The 14,372-nt window shown below is 44.3% G+C and overlaps 1 long non-coding RNA gene across 1 annotated transcript; it reads right to left on the bottom strand.

Annotated features, from left to right (window-relative positions):
* On the bottom strand, positions 3,878-4,442 carry LOC110433362. The gene is made up of 3 exons (XR_002450762.1): positions 4,377-4,442; positions 4,173-4,289; positions 3,878-4,079 (listed from the first exon to the last, which is right to left on the bottom strand). It is a non-coding gene; the product is annotated as an uncharacterized LOC110433362 (long non-coding RNA).

The raw sequence follows: 14,372 nt of genomic DNA, 5'->3' as shown, positions 1-14,372 counted from the left end.
AGGTAAATTAGTAAATCAGTGAGATATGCAAGAATGATGTTAAAACTTTTACCACAAATCAAGCATCATATTAAATAGGCTACCATAAACTTTTTTATAATAATTGGAGCAAGATAAGTACAATTTTAATTTTACACTAAAAAGCATAGACAAGCATCTTCAGCAAAAAAAAATATACTAAATTTTGTGATTTTTTACTGCATGGATCTATATATGTGGAGCCGAACAAAATTTTTAGATTTTTCTATGAATTACTACGCATTTATCAATTTTTAGCCGAATTAAAGAATAAAAGAAAAGTAAACTAATAGGACAAACACTTTGCACCTATTTTTTGTTTACTGCATGGATCTACATATGTGGAGCTGAACAAAATTTGTTTTGTAATTTTTAGATTTTTCTATGAATTACTACGCATTTATCAATTTTCAACGGAATTAAAGAAAAAAAGAAAAGTAAACTAATAGAAGAAACACTTTGCATCTAGGTTCGTGTACTTTTCTTATTCTCAACATGCTCTGATGTGTATTGTCAATAATAAAAGATTCTGCATTTGGAACCATAGGAAAGATTTTATTTCTTTTTTGCTCTTGTACATCGTTGAAGTTGACTGAATAGACTAAAATTTTCCCTCTTTATAAATAAATAGATATAGATTAGAAACTTGTCGATAAGTTTTGTATATTTTTCTGAAAGACGTCAAACAACGGCAAAAAAGAGTTTGGTAAGGAAAAGCGTATGCAAGTCGAGCGGATCTAGAACAAAATCTGAAGTATGGCAGTCGAAACCATTACTTTTTTTGTGACTTGCTTGCTTTGTATTTCATTTAGCGGCCCGAAGCCTCATACATCACCAGTTCACTAACACATGTTGAAGTTACATGCCACCTCTCCAAGCGATGTGAGCTCGCAATCCGCTTAGTTAACACATGACACATGAGCTATCTTATTACAATCTATATTAACAAAAGAAAAATCAAAACTCGTGGAAAGCCCGGCTCAGAACCTCATTCTCTTCAAGAACTGGGCCAATCCAAACCATTACCTGACTACGTTTGATGTCATCTTACTAACTTGGCACACTAAATTGTTGCATTGCCTCCTTCCACTAATAATTGACATAGTAATTAGGAATAGTCAATTAGCACTTATTATCTTTTCATCGGAGGCTTTTCACACTACTTCGACGGCCCAGTAATAGGGGCTGCCAGATGCGGGCTCAGCGGGGTCGGGGACTGCCAAGTTCGACGGCCATATTATAGAGGTCAAGTTGGTCTGCGTGTTTATAGATGGAACCCAGGGACCATGGGCCAGCCCATGGCTCACTGTTTGGGCCTGGCTCAGCACAGCAAGACGCCTGATTTGGGCCGTGCCGGCCCAGGAGGGGCGTGGGTCGTACCTGGGCCACTTTTTTTTTTTGCTTAATTTAGACAATCTGAATATCTAGTATCAGTTTCCCTAAAAAAAGAATATCTAGTATCAGTTTATTTCTTTCGCTGAATGAAGGACGCCTTGGAAGGTGTGAACTAACGCCATTTCAATGGGGACAATATAAACAAGGCGGTGGATTAAATTTTTGCCTCTTAGTTTTTTTTTTGCATTATCCATTCCATCATGTTTAATTGCTTAGTTTAGACGTACCTAAGTACTTATACATGCAGACATGTAGTATATTTGATAATGCTCGCATATGTTGAAGTTAATTAGATCACCACATTAAAGAGCTACTCCCTTTGTCCCAGAAAAAACATCGTTTTAGCGTTCGAATTGTGTCCCGCAAAGAATGTCATGCCGTACTGTCTGCACATGTATTAGACCTACTACGCATGTGCTAGGCCTATTACCGTAGCCTCCTTCCCACCACCGGAGCCAATCAGATATGAGTGTTCTTGTTTGTACATTAATTAATGCAGTTGGTCCACTTGCAATCGTAGGGGTGCGTAGGTCATTTTTTTCTCTCCTTGATCCTCTCGCTAGATGCTACAACATCTGTTTTTATGGAACAGAGGGAGTAGGTCGCTTGGTATAGATGGACTAGCTAGACTTTTTAGGTCAATCGACATGTTTGTACATGAACATTTTATCTAATGCCTCCAACAATGAGTGTACCGAAGTTGCTTCATCACTAGCGCGATATATGGACATGCATCACGCGGTCGTACCTCTTAATTAGCAATTATCCTCTCATATATATAAAGATGGTAATCTTTTCTCAGCATGAGCCTATTCACACCTAATCTATAGGTTCCCCATGTGATCGGATAAGTTTTCAAAGAAAAAACTTGAAATTAGGCTTGTTTTTTTTTTGAGCGAAACAGGAGAGCACTATCTAAAAGCAAGCCTGATTTCAAGCACTGTTTAAAAGCTGCACTGTCTAAATGAATGGACGCGTTGGAAGGTGTGACCGTGAACGCCATTTCGACAGAGAATAAATAAGCCGGTGGAATATATTTTCTAGGTCCCAAAATAAGTATCACTCTAGTATTCGTGTCGATCAAAATATCTTAAGTTTAACTAAATTTATAAAAATATTCTAACACAATATTTGTATCTCAAAACAAGTTTATTATAAAAATGTATTCAATGATATATCTAATGATAATAATTATGTATTGTAAATATTGATTTTTTATATTGGGTTAAAATTAAAAGTGTTTGATTTTTTAAGAATGATACTTATTTTGGATTTATAGAGAATATATAATGCATTCGCAGAGAGACAGTGATTGCAGTGCAAGTGTAGGCCGGAGTAGTTGATGTACTACTAGATTCTACTCCCGAGAAGAAAACATATACACGGTCGGAAATGACTGCAGCCCTTCCATGCATAGTAGTAGGAAGCGACCCTTTCACAGAGTCTTTGATGATAGGTCGACTGCACGGGTGCATCAAGTGGGAGTGGCCACCAGCTTTAAACTGTTTCACGGGATCCCAAGCTGCTCCTACCATATCATCCAATGGACTGTGTGTGTCGCATACTATTCAACTGTTTGTTCCCCGCCGATGCTCGCGTCGCACCACACACACAAGATTCTTCAGTTCTTGGGCCTCGTTTAGTTCGCAAAAAATTTCAAGATTTCTCGTCACATCGAATCTTTGATCACATGCATGCAGCATTAAATAAAGATAAAAATAAAAACTAATTACACAGTTTATCTAAAATTTGTGAGATGAATCTTTTGAGCCTAGTTACTCCGTGGTTGGACAATGTTTGTCAAATAAAAACGAAAGTGCTACAGTCACTACAGGATTCGGGCAATTTGCATGGTGCCTAAAACACCATGCAAAGGTCAAAAAACACCCGGCAACTAATTTGCCTGGTGCAACACCCGACAAACAACACCCGGCAAAAAAAGACCAGGCAAAGAAATATTTGCCGGGTGTTTTTTATCGCGCACTAGGCAAATATTTTGCCTGGTGTTTTTGTCGGCACCAGGCAAAAAAAGGTTACCGTCACGGTGCCTCCGTTAGCTGGTATTTTTGCCGGGTGCCAGGCTGGAGGCACCCGGCAAATATATATATATTCATTTTTTCGACAGCATCCTTTGCCGGGTGTCTTCTGAGGTTGGCACCCGACAAATAAATTTGTAAAGAAAAATTTTAAAAAGATTTGCTTGGTGTTTTACAGCAAACACCCGGCAAAGCTGGGAACCGAACTGGAAAATGTTCCCAGATTTGCCTGGTGTTTTCCAATAAAACACCAGGCAAAGGCTATATATATAATTTTTTTTTTGTTTTTTTCTGTGTTCACAAACAAATCACAGACAATATACATGACACATATTTGACATCACAAACACAATATGAGACATATATATCACATCAACCATAATATGTTCATCGAACATCGACATGTCCAAACATGACATGTCCAAACATAACATGTCCATCAAACGAAACATGTCTCACACAAGCATAATATGTCCAATACATGTCCATGAAGCGGCGAAAAGGGAAAGCAAACTAGAGGTTGACGGGAAACTAGTCGTCTGGTGAAGCAATTTGCCTGGCATGGCCTGGCGAAGGCGTAGATCGGTCGCCTGCTTGCAGTTGAGGTGGGATATTCGAACCCACGGTTGACTAAGACTGCATAAAGGAGAAGAGGTTGCATGTGTTAGAGTAGTCATATACTGAAAGCACTTGTCGAAGCCAACTTGGTTCATATGTACTCACAGGACTCGCATGAGGACTGAACAAAGCCCCCCCATTCTGACTCTGGAGGAACGCCTTAATTTCAGCCAGCTGCTTGGCATGGTTTGCTACCTCCTCATTTAGCCTCTTGTTCTCGGCCTGCAACATTTGAATCGAATGTATCAGTAATGCAAAGGCAACTAAGTTATGTCAAGATCAATGTACGACGAGTGCCACGGGACTAACCTCGAGTGCCACAATCTTCTGCTGTGAAGGGGACGGCCTTTGGCGTATGGCCGGGCCTCCACTCGGGGTTTCAGCTCGGATCTGGGAGAGGGAGGGAACCTGGGTTGAATCGAGAACGCCATCGCCAAGCCAGTACCGCCCATGCTTCTTGCCTTGTCCAACCCTCATGACCACCGTCCCATCAATGTCATCGGTGCTCGGATCCCAGTCTGACCGGACCGACCTAACCTCAGACGCATAGGTAGTGATGCGTGCGTGGATGCTCGGGTCGCTGTACGCCTCGGGCGGGTCATCCACGTTGAAGGTGACATCGGAAGACGCCTTTGCCTTGCGGGCCATTCCATATGCCTGGAACTTTGACAAAGTCCGGCCACCATGCGAAGACGACTGCGAGGAAGACAAGAAGATGATTAGAAGAAATTTGACATAGTCTAATCTAAATACTATAAATGCATCGAATGTTGATAAAGTCCGTACCCATCTTTTTTGGTACCCGCTGAGGCTGCTGCTTCCTTGATGGTGTGTGGGGCTTTGCTTCTGCTTAGCCCGGTCACGGTGGGAGTCGCGATCCTCGGCTGCTCCCGCCACAAACCAACTGTTCACAATCTTCTCCCAACAGTCGGCATATAACGCGCACCACCATGGAATCATCTACATGTGACAAACAACTTCAGATATAAGACGGCCAAACTAAAGCTACTTAATCTAAAAACAAATCAGTATCTTGCTTCTTCATTTACCTCCAGGAACTGTTCCTAGGTCAGAAGCGACTGTCTTGCCTCTGCCTTGTTGATCTTCTGACCAAGGTGCTCGGCGTAGTACTTGATGGTGAGAGTGATGCGCTCCTCGTAGTGCATGTTGGAGATTCTTGATTTGCATGTTTTCTCAATGTGCTTATCCGCCCTTTCCTCCTGTCCGTCTTCACACTTGAACAATTTCTACAGACAAACACAATGTATCAATTCGTTGTGTCAACAAAAAGGAAAATGAATGCGATGTATTGATCATAGTTGTGCGAACGTGACTTACCCAGAACTCGGCCTTTACCCACTCCTGCTTGTCTCCGTAATCGGGGTCGGGGGCAGATTTGTAGTGGGCCCACGTCTTGGCCGGCCCCTCCTTGCTTTTGTGCGTGACAAGGCCAGGGTAAAAGTGCCTGCAAATAAGCCCCAACATGTGGTTGGGGTTGCGTGAACCCCCCGGCGACAAAACCTCCCAGTGCCTACACAAGTGATTAACAAACATTATTAGTTTCTCTGGCAATTTTGAACAGGTTATAAGAAGTAGCCGTGAAAAAAACTGAACTTAGTTACCTATCCCCCTGGGGGCGGATCACTGGGCGTAGGTGAGGAAGCGGAGGCGCACGGAGTTTTGAGGCACCTCGCAAGTAGGGCCTGGCCACAGCTCCATCCTCGGCGCCCTCGTCTGCCTCATCGTCCGTCCCCAGGCCCTGCTGTGCCTCGTCGTCCGTCCCCAGGCCCTGCTGAGCCTCGTCCTGCAAGTAGCCCAAGGTACGCTCCTCGTCCTGCAAGTAGCTCGAGGTACGCTCCTCGTCCTGCAAGTAGCCCGAGGTACACCGCTCCCCCTGGGACGCGTCACGCGTCCTGGCTAGAGGAGGTCGGCCACTCCTCCTGGTGCCGCTGCCTCTCCTACCCCTGCCCCTCGTCCTGCTCCTGTCCTCGGCCTCCTCCTCTCTTGGTCGGGGCCTCATAAACACAGAGGCCACGTTCGTCCTTTGCTCACGACCCTAACACATAGTACATGTATTGTAAATAGAAGCTAAGTAAACAAAACATAGGTACAAAATAAGATAGCATTACATGTATTAGAAGTAATCATTAGTATTGGGATTATCTAGATCATATGTCTCATCATCGCTATCAAAATTGTCCAAATAAACAAGATTGTCCGGACTAACAACATTGCCTTCTTCCTGGTCATCGTCTAAATGTAATCGCTCAAGCATTTCTATGTCGTTGGCATTTTGCACCTCATCTCCTTCGACCACGTCATTGTCTACTTCCATTCCGATCGTCTCGGTTAAGTCTATCACCAACCTCCCTGTGAGCCCATCTTCTTGATAGAACTCTCCATCATATGTGTTCGGGTTAAAGTTGTAATCTTCATCGTTTGGGACAGGACACCTAACATGTGGCGATGTCTGGTGCACAATAGACCAACCCTGAAGAGCGTTGTTGCCTTGGCATGCGTATTGCAAATAATAAACCTGCACGGCTTGATCCGCCAGAATAAAGACATCTATTCCTTCATATATAGAATCGTGTCGAACCTCGACTAGACCAATGTTAGGTGCATGTTTCGTCAGTCGAGGATTGAACCAGTGGCATTTGAACACGACGAGACGAAGAGGTTTTGAACCATAAAATGAAAGTTCGTAGATATCTTCAAGTATGCCATGATACTCGAGGTCATCAGTGCCGGGAGTACAAACTCCACTGTTTGTGGTTTTTCGATTTGGCCGAGCTTGCTCGTACCGTCTTGTGTGAAACCGATATCCATTTACATCATAGCCTGAAAAAGCTTCCACCGTTCTGTTGAACCCATTTGCAACCTGTCTCAACTCCTGACTCATTGTTGCATCGGTTTGGGCCTGTAAGTGAGAGAAGAAAAGATTGCGGACTAAGTATGCGAAAGTCGAAATCTAGAACGAGGTAAGAGGTCAATTCGACACTACCTTTGTTTTGATCCAAGAAATGAAATCGGGCCTCCCTGCTCCCGGACCCCTTGCAATAAGGGTGTCGGTTTGTCGTTGGGTAGGCTCAGTTTGATGATGCCAGGATACACGAATAAATTCTCTGTGCAAACGACAAAGAATTAGTTCGATGCATAACATTGAGGGCGTAATGAAACAAGTTCTTTGAGAACTTACTCAATGAACGGCTTCATCTCGGGTAGGCTGTGGAACACATATAGCATGATCGTGCGCCACTCTTCAGGCTCCAACACCTTCCTGATCGATCCACTTGACCTGCCGAGTTGCCCTTGGAAAATGCTTAGGTTGCCTTCATTTTGATCAACATTGTACCGAGGGGGTGGATTATGCACATTGGGAAGGTTCTCCGTGTAGTATAGTTGTGTGAAGTTTGTCACCTCCTCCACAATGGTTGCCTCTGCAATAGAAGCCTCAATTTTGGCTTTATTTCTACATTTCTTATGAACCGCCTTCAGACATCTCTCGATTGGATAGCACCAACGGGCCTGCACGGGCCCCCCCATGCGTGCCTCATACGGGAGGTGCACAATCAAATGTTGCATCGACAAGAAGAAGCCGGGTGGAAAGATCTTCTCGAGCATACAAACCAACTCAGGTGCCCTTGCCTCCAAGTTTGCAATCACGGTACGAGATAGCTCCTTGGCACAGAGCTGGCGGAAGAAATAGCTCAACTCCGCTAGCACTAGCCAGACATGCTCAGGAACATAGCCCCGAACCATCGCCGGAAGAAGCCGCTCAATCCATACGTGGTAGTCATGACTCTTCATCCCATTGACTCGCATAGTGCTCAAGTTGACTCCCCTACTCATGTTCCTGGCATACCCATCAGGGAACATCAACTCCTTGATCCACCGTAGTACTTCCCTTCTTTGTTCGGGTTCCAAGATGAAATCGGCCTTAGGCCTTCTCCAGTTCTTGCCGTTTCTAGGAGGCTGCATCTCTAGATGTGGTCTATCGCACAACGTTGCCAAGTCCACTCTAGCCTTAGGGTTGTCCTTAGACTTGTCGGTGTCCATGAGTGTTGCCCAAAGTGCCTCGGCAATATTCTTTTCAGTGTGCATTACATCGATGTTATGGGGCAGTAGGAGGTCATCGTAATAGGGCAGCCTCGTCAAGCCGGACTTATGAGTCCACATGTGTTGCTCACCATATCCCACAAAACCACCTTCTTCATTGGGCACGAGAGCATCTATCTCAGCATGAACCTCGGCACCAGTCTTCAAGCGCGGCTTAGGGTCAGTGATTGTGACACCTTTCCTAAAGTTCTTGGTGTCCGCTCGAAATTGATGACCCTCATCTAGGAATTGACGATGTTGATCGAACGAAGAATACTTGCCACCCTTCTTCAACCAAATGAACCTCACAGCTTCCTGGCATACTGGGCACGGGAACTTCCCGTGAACACACCAGGCGCAGAATAACCCATACGCAAGGAAATCATGCATGGAGTACTGGTACCAGACATACATTTTGAAGCTTTCCTTTCTAGCTCGGTCATATGTCCATACCCCTTCATTCCAAGCTTTGATCAACTCATCAATCACAGGCTCCATGAACACACCCATATGATTCCCCGGGTGCCCAGGAATTATCAAGGTCAAGATCACGTTCTGTTGTTGAAAGGCGACTCCAAGGGGGAGATTGAGGGGGATAACAAAGACGGGCCAACATGTGTAAGGGGCAGACATCATGCCATAAGGATTGAACCCATCTGTTGCCAGCGCGACACGTACATTATGAGCCTCATCGGATTTGGATCGATGCTTGAGATCAAATGTCTGCCATGCTTCACCATCAGATGGATGCACCATCTTGTCAGGTGCATAGCGTTTTCCATTCTTGTGCCACGTCATCTGTTTTGCACGTTCCTCAGTCATGAATAGCCTTTGAAGCCTACCCATGAAGGGAAGGTGACGTAGGACTAGGGCGGGTATCTTTAGAGGCCTCTTCTGTCCATCACCGTCACCAGACTCTACCTCCAAGAACCTGCAGGCTTTGCACTTCGGACAGTATGTTTCATCCTTGAGGTCTTCCCGAAATAGGACACACCCGTTCGGGCAAGCATCTATCTTGTCATACTGCATCTTCAGTGCTTTCAGGAGCTTCTGTGACTCGTACATGTTCTTCGGCAAAACATGGTCTTTTGGAAGCAGGGTGCCAACCACGGCCAACACCTTATCGAAGCCTTCTCGACTCAAATTTAACTCGGACTTCAACCCCATCAAGCGACTTATGGCATCCAGCTGGGAGACCTCAGATTGAGCGTGAAGGGGGTTTTTTGCCGAATCCATCATGTACTTGAACGCATCTACAGCTGCCTGCATCTCCACCTCCTCACGTCCGTCAGCAAACTGTGCTTGGTGAACATCATCTAGCCAGCCAGCTACCCCGGCATCAGCATCGAACGCCTCGACTTGTTGTCTCACCTCCTCTCTCATGCGCTTGGCTTCACCATGTTTGAACCATCGGGTGTAGTTCGACATGAACCCATGGTTGTGCAGATGTCTACCCATTTCAACCTTGTCTATCGATCTCATGTTACCACACCTCGTGCAGGGACACGACGCCATTTTCTTGCTATTCGGGCCCTTGCCAAATGCACGATTCAAGAATTGATTGGTCTTTCGAATCCATTCATCGGTTGCAACATTCTTACTATGCCAGCCTGTGTACATCCACTGACGGTCCTCCATCCTCTACCATATATAACATATCCATGAATACAATAAATTGCATGTAAGCGGTGCTCCTACTCTCTACTAGGTGAGTATAGGTCCTAATCCCACCCGCGGATGTGTGGATGAGGTTAGTTTCCATGCTCCGCTCCGATTCGAGACAGAATTTCGGCAGCACCTCCCCGCTGCTCTCCCGATACACGTCCTACAAGGGAGAGTGTGTATCCGGAGAACAACGGAGAGGTGATGTCGAAACTCTATCTCGAACCGGAGCGGAGCATGGAAACTAACCCATCCACACATCCGCGGGCTGTCCAAAAAACGTGGACAATCCGAAGGAGATACGGTCGCAAATATGCAGAGATCCGCATATCTCTGACCGTATCTCTTTCGGACGGGAGATGCCTAACTGGGCTTCGCCGACCACATAAGGATACAGAGATTATACCTAGGGTGTCGATGACGTCCGAGAAGGGGGTCAGTGGAGAGCCGGTGCACTGGCGAGTCGTCGAGTCCCTCCCACAGGTCCTCCTGAAAAAAAAGGGACAAAAAAGGTTAGTGTCGACCAGAAATTTCAACAGCACCTCCCCTGCACGGGGAGGTTCACAAAACCTGCAATAAACATGGCACAAAGGCCAACAATCACATATATAGCAGACATGGGCACGAAGGCCAACAAACACATATATAACGAAATAAGCCCCAATATGGCAGCATGAAGCAATTCAAATATTTATAGTACCAATTCAATTACTTATAGTAGCATGAAGCATCCAAGATATTTACAACTTCCATGGGATTATTTTACAACTTCCAGCTAGTATCTTGACGTGGTTATGTTGTAGAAATCAGAGAAAAATCAAACTGTTGCTCTCTCTTTCCTCATCCATCTGCTCCAGGAAAGAGATCGTTCACGGGAAAGAGAAAAAGGAAGAGAGATACGGACCTCTTGCTCGTCGGAAGCGAGCTCCGCAGGACGTCGCAGGTTACTGTCCTCCGATGCGCTCGGCCATCGCGAGCTAGGGCTCGGAGCAGTCGCCTTCCACTCGGTGAGGATCCTCAGCAGCGGCACGAATAGGAGATGCCGAAGCGCTCCCGCCGGTGGGGTTCCGGTGAGGGCGGGCGCGCAGGCGCGGGCGCGAGGGCGGCGCTGCGCGGGGAGGCGGCGCGGGTGTGAGGGCGGCGGCGCGATGCGAGCAAGGCACGGGTTGAGGGCGGCGACGCAGGTGAGTGTGTGCGTTTTTTTTTGATATTGTGACTTAGGGTTTGGGAGAAATGGGCTGGCCGGATGGGCTTATTTCCTATCTGGGCCTTTGCCGGGTGTCTGGACGAGTGGCATCCGGGAAAAAAATAATTATTTGCCTGGTGCCTTGTTTCCTGGCACCAGGCAAACATTTATTTGCCTGGTGTCTTTAAAGACACCAGGCAAATTAATTTTATATTTTTGTTTGTTTTTGCCCTAGTTTTTTTTGTGACCTTTGTACAGTAATTCAAACTCACTATCAAAATTTGAGACAAGTTTCACTTTTCTAAGCATATTTGGTTAATTTTTTTTCTTTCGTTGCATTTTTCGGACGACTCCAAAGTTGAACTACAGGTACATGAAATATGCACTAGGGTCATTCGAAAAATGATATCCCTGGTGTTTGGGGTATGTCGACGCCGTACCCAGAAGCTCGCATGAAATTACCACCATCATGCCGTCGTGACATGAGGAGGTAATCGCGTAGAAAGAGTATTTAAATTATAAAAAATCCGAACGACGTCCGAAAATCACGAAACTTGTCGATGTGTCTTGGTATCCCATGTGGAGACTATGATAAAAATTTGAGGAAGTTTCGAGTAAGTACTGACACGTCGGATGCTTAAAAGCCATCCTTCTCCACATGTGATCACAAAACTTTGACAAGTGGAGATGTCTAGGTTTTAAGCATCCGACGTTACTACTTGCTCGAAACTTCCTCAAATTTTTATCATAGTCTCCACATGGGATACCAAGACACATCGACAAGTTTCGTGATTTTCAGACGTCGTTTGGATTTTTTATAATTTAAATACTCTTTGTATGCGATTACCTCCTCATGTCACGACGGCATGATGGTGGTAATTTCATGCGAGCTTCTGGTACGGCGTCGACATACCCCAAACACCATGGATATCATTTTTCGAATGACCCTAGTGCATTATTTCATGTACCTGTAGTTCAACTTTGGAGTCGTCCGAAAAATGCAACGAAAGAATAAAAATTAACCAAATATGCTTAGAAAAGTGAAACTTGTCTCAAATTTTGATAGTGAGTTTGAATTACTGTACAAAGGTCACAAAAAAAACTAGGGCAAAAACAAACAAAAATATAAAATTAATTTGCCTGGTGTCTTCAAAGACACCAGGCAAATAAATGTTTGCCTGGTGCCAGGAAACAAGGCACCAGGTAAAGAATAACGGCAAATCGTGCCGTCTGGTGGCCCCGTCACGGGCAGATTCTTTGCCGGGTGTTTTATTTTACCAGGTATCGACACCAGGCAAATTTTATATATTTGATGGGTGTTTTTTTTTTGCCGGGTGTCGGTGTCTAGAAAACACCAGGCAAACCATATTTTGCCGGGTGTTTTAGTTTGCCGGGTTCTTCTGCGTAGGGCACTAGACAAATATATTATTTCCCGGGTGCCCGATAAAAAGAACCAGGCAAATGATTTTACACCAGGCAAATCTCGCGTTTCCTGTAGTGAGTAGCCAAAAACCCAAAATTTTGCCAACTAAACAAGGCCTTGGTTGTTAAGTCTCGCCACATTCACACTTGTGACGGTTGTTGTTTCTGTGTCTATGCTTCGGCGTCGCCATACAATCGGTGTGATTGGTGTTGGCTGGAGACCAAACAACTCCTATAATCTCCACATCGTCACGCTATCAACCAGTAGGTTCAAACACCCAAACCCCCCACCCCCTTGCTTTTAACTCCAACATAAGAGCTATCCATTGTATGTGTAATTTATATTTGATTATTTTGAGAAAAAAAGAGAGAGTCCAACAACTATTATATCTGACTTTCTAAAATAGCAAGTCATGTATCCCAAAATCTTAGAATTCCACAATAACTCAGGATGGACGGTGCGGAGTTAAGAATTTTAACTAAATATATATACATACATTTATCTTTTTAGGTGTTGGTCAGTTTAAAACAAGTGTTCGGATCTAAATAGATGATTTGCGAGTCTAGAGATAGACTAGGATAACATGGATGAATAAATTTAAGATCCTAAACGACAGTCGATTGTGAATTTATAGACCAGGATGATATAGGCTCATAATTTTGAGAATGGCTATTGAACTATACTTTTTTAAATATATTTATTCAAATTTTAAAAATCTGACTTTTAGAAAAAAATAAATGTACTATGTTTTTCAGAGAGAGAGAGAGAGAGAGAGAGGGAGAGAGTACTCATCGTACAGATTAATTCTACATATTCACAGGCGACAGCGGCGAAGGCTTTGTCAGTCTGATGGCCCTGTCGATATTTTGGAGGGAACGACCCCTTCAGGAACAGGTCATATGCCAATCTCTAGCTGCTGCATGCAGCTAGCGGTTGATCAAGCAGGAGGGTGAAACTTGGATTGGATAACGTCAGGCGCAGTCGGCTGTGGCCTACGTAGTTCATGCTGCCGCTGTCCTCTCATGCTCGATCGTGTATTCTTCAATAATATAATAGAGCCTTGCAGTGTGTGCATGCTTTGCATTATATTGCACGTCGTGTGCTCAAACAAACTTTCAATAAGGTAATGCGTTTGAAACACCAGTTCCTGCAGCCCATCTGATGGAGCTAATTAAATGACGCAAAAAATGATGTTTATAAGCTAAATGATATGTGCCCTTCTGTGTCAAGGTTGTGATGAGTGTTAGAGATTATCAGCTTAATTTGATTAAGTTTGGAGACTAACCATGGCGTGAATATGTGTGTGCAATATGTCTCTGCTTGGTTGTTTTGGTGTGCGGATGTGGATTACATAAACAGTCGACGAACATGGTAAAGGTCAAGTAGAGAGAAACCGTGTGGTGGATTGGGAGCGGTAAAGTACGGATGTGAGACTTGGACTGAGTGATCAAAATGGCTACACCGTAGTGGCTGACACTTGGGGAGATCAACAAGCAAGAGCACATGAGAAGGAGTAGACTGTGTTGAGGAAGTGAAGATGGTGGCTGACCAAGTCAAGCGGAGGCGATCAAGGACTTTAGGTTTTCTCATTCTAAAGTTGCCTAAGTCTACTGATATATTGAGATTCATAGCTCGGGTGACTGCTGATTGTGTTTTAGTTAAAGAAATCATGTTCTCTGAGATCCAAGTCTTGATTCTAAGAGATGATTTAAGTTTTGGTTCTTCCCTTTCTCTATCCCCTCTTCACCGGTTTTGCTCGATATATTGAGTTTTTGAATTGAGGGTTGATTTAGTTGTGGATGCTAGTTAGATAAACTGAATAAAAAAAATCCATCGAAGATCATCATTATCCTGACTGCTAAATTACTCAAAACACACAAAACTAATAATTATTCACCAAATTAAATTAAAAAGAATTGTATATGCATATAAAATC

This window comes from Sorghum bicolor, chromosome 3 (genome assembly GCF_000003195.3).
Source record: "Sorghum bicolor cultivar BTx623 chromosome 3, Sorghum_bicolor_NCBIv3, whole genome shotgun sequence".
NCBI classification, from domain to species: Eukaryota; Viridiplantae; Streptophyta; class Magnoliopsida; order Poales; family Poaceae; genus Sorghum; species Sorghum bicolor.
Note: the sequence above shows the minus strand (reverse complement) of the source record. Positions and strands in the feature narration are given on the sequence as shown.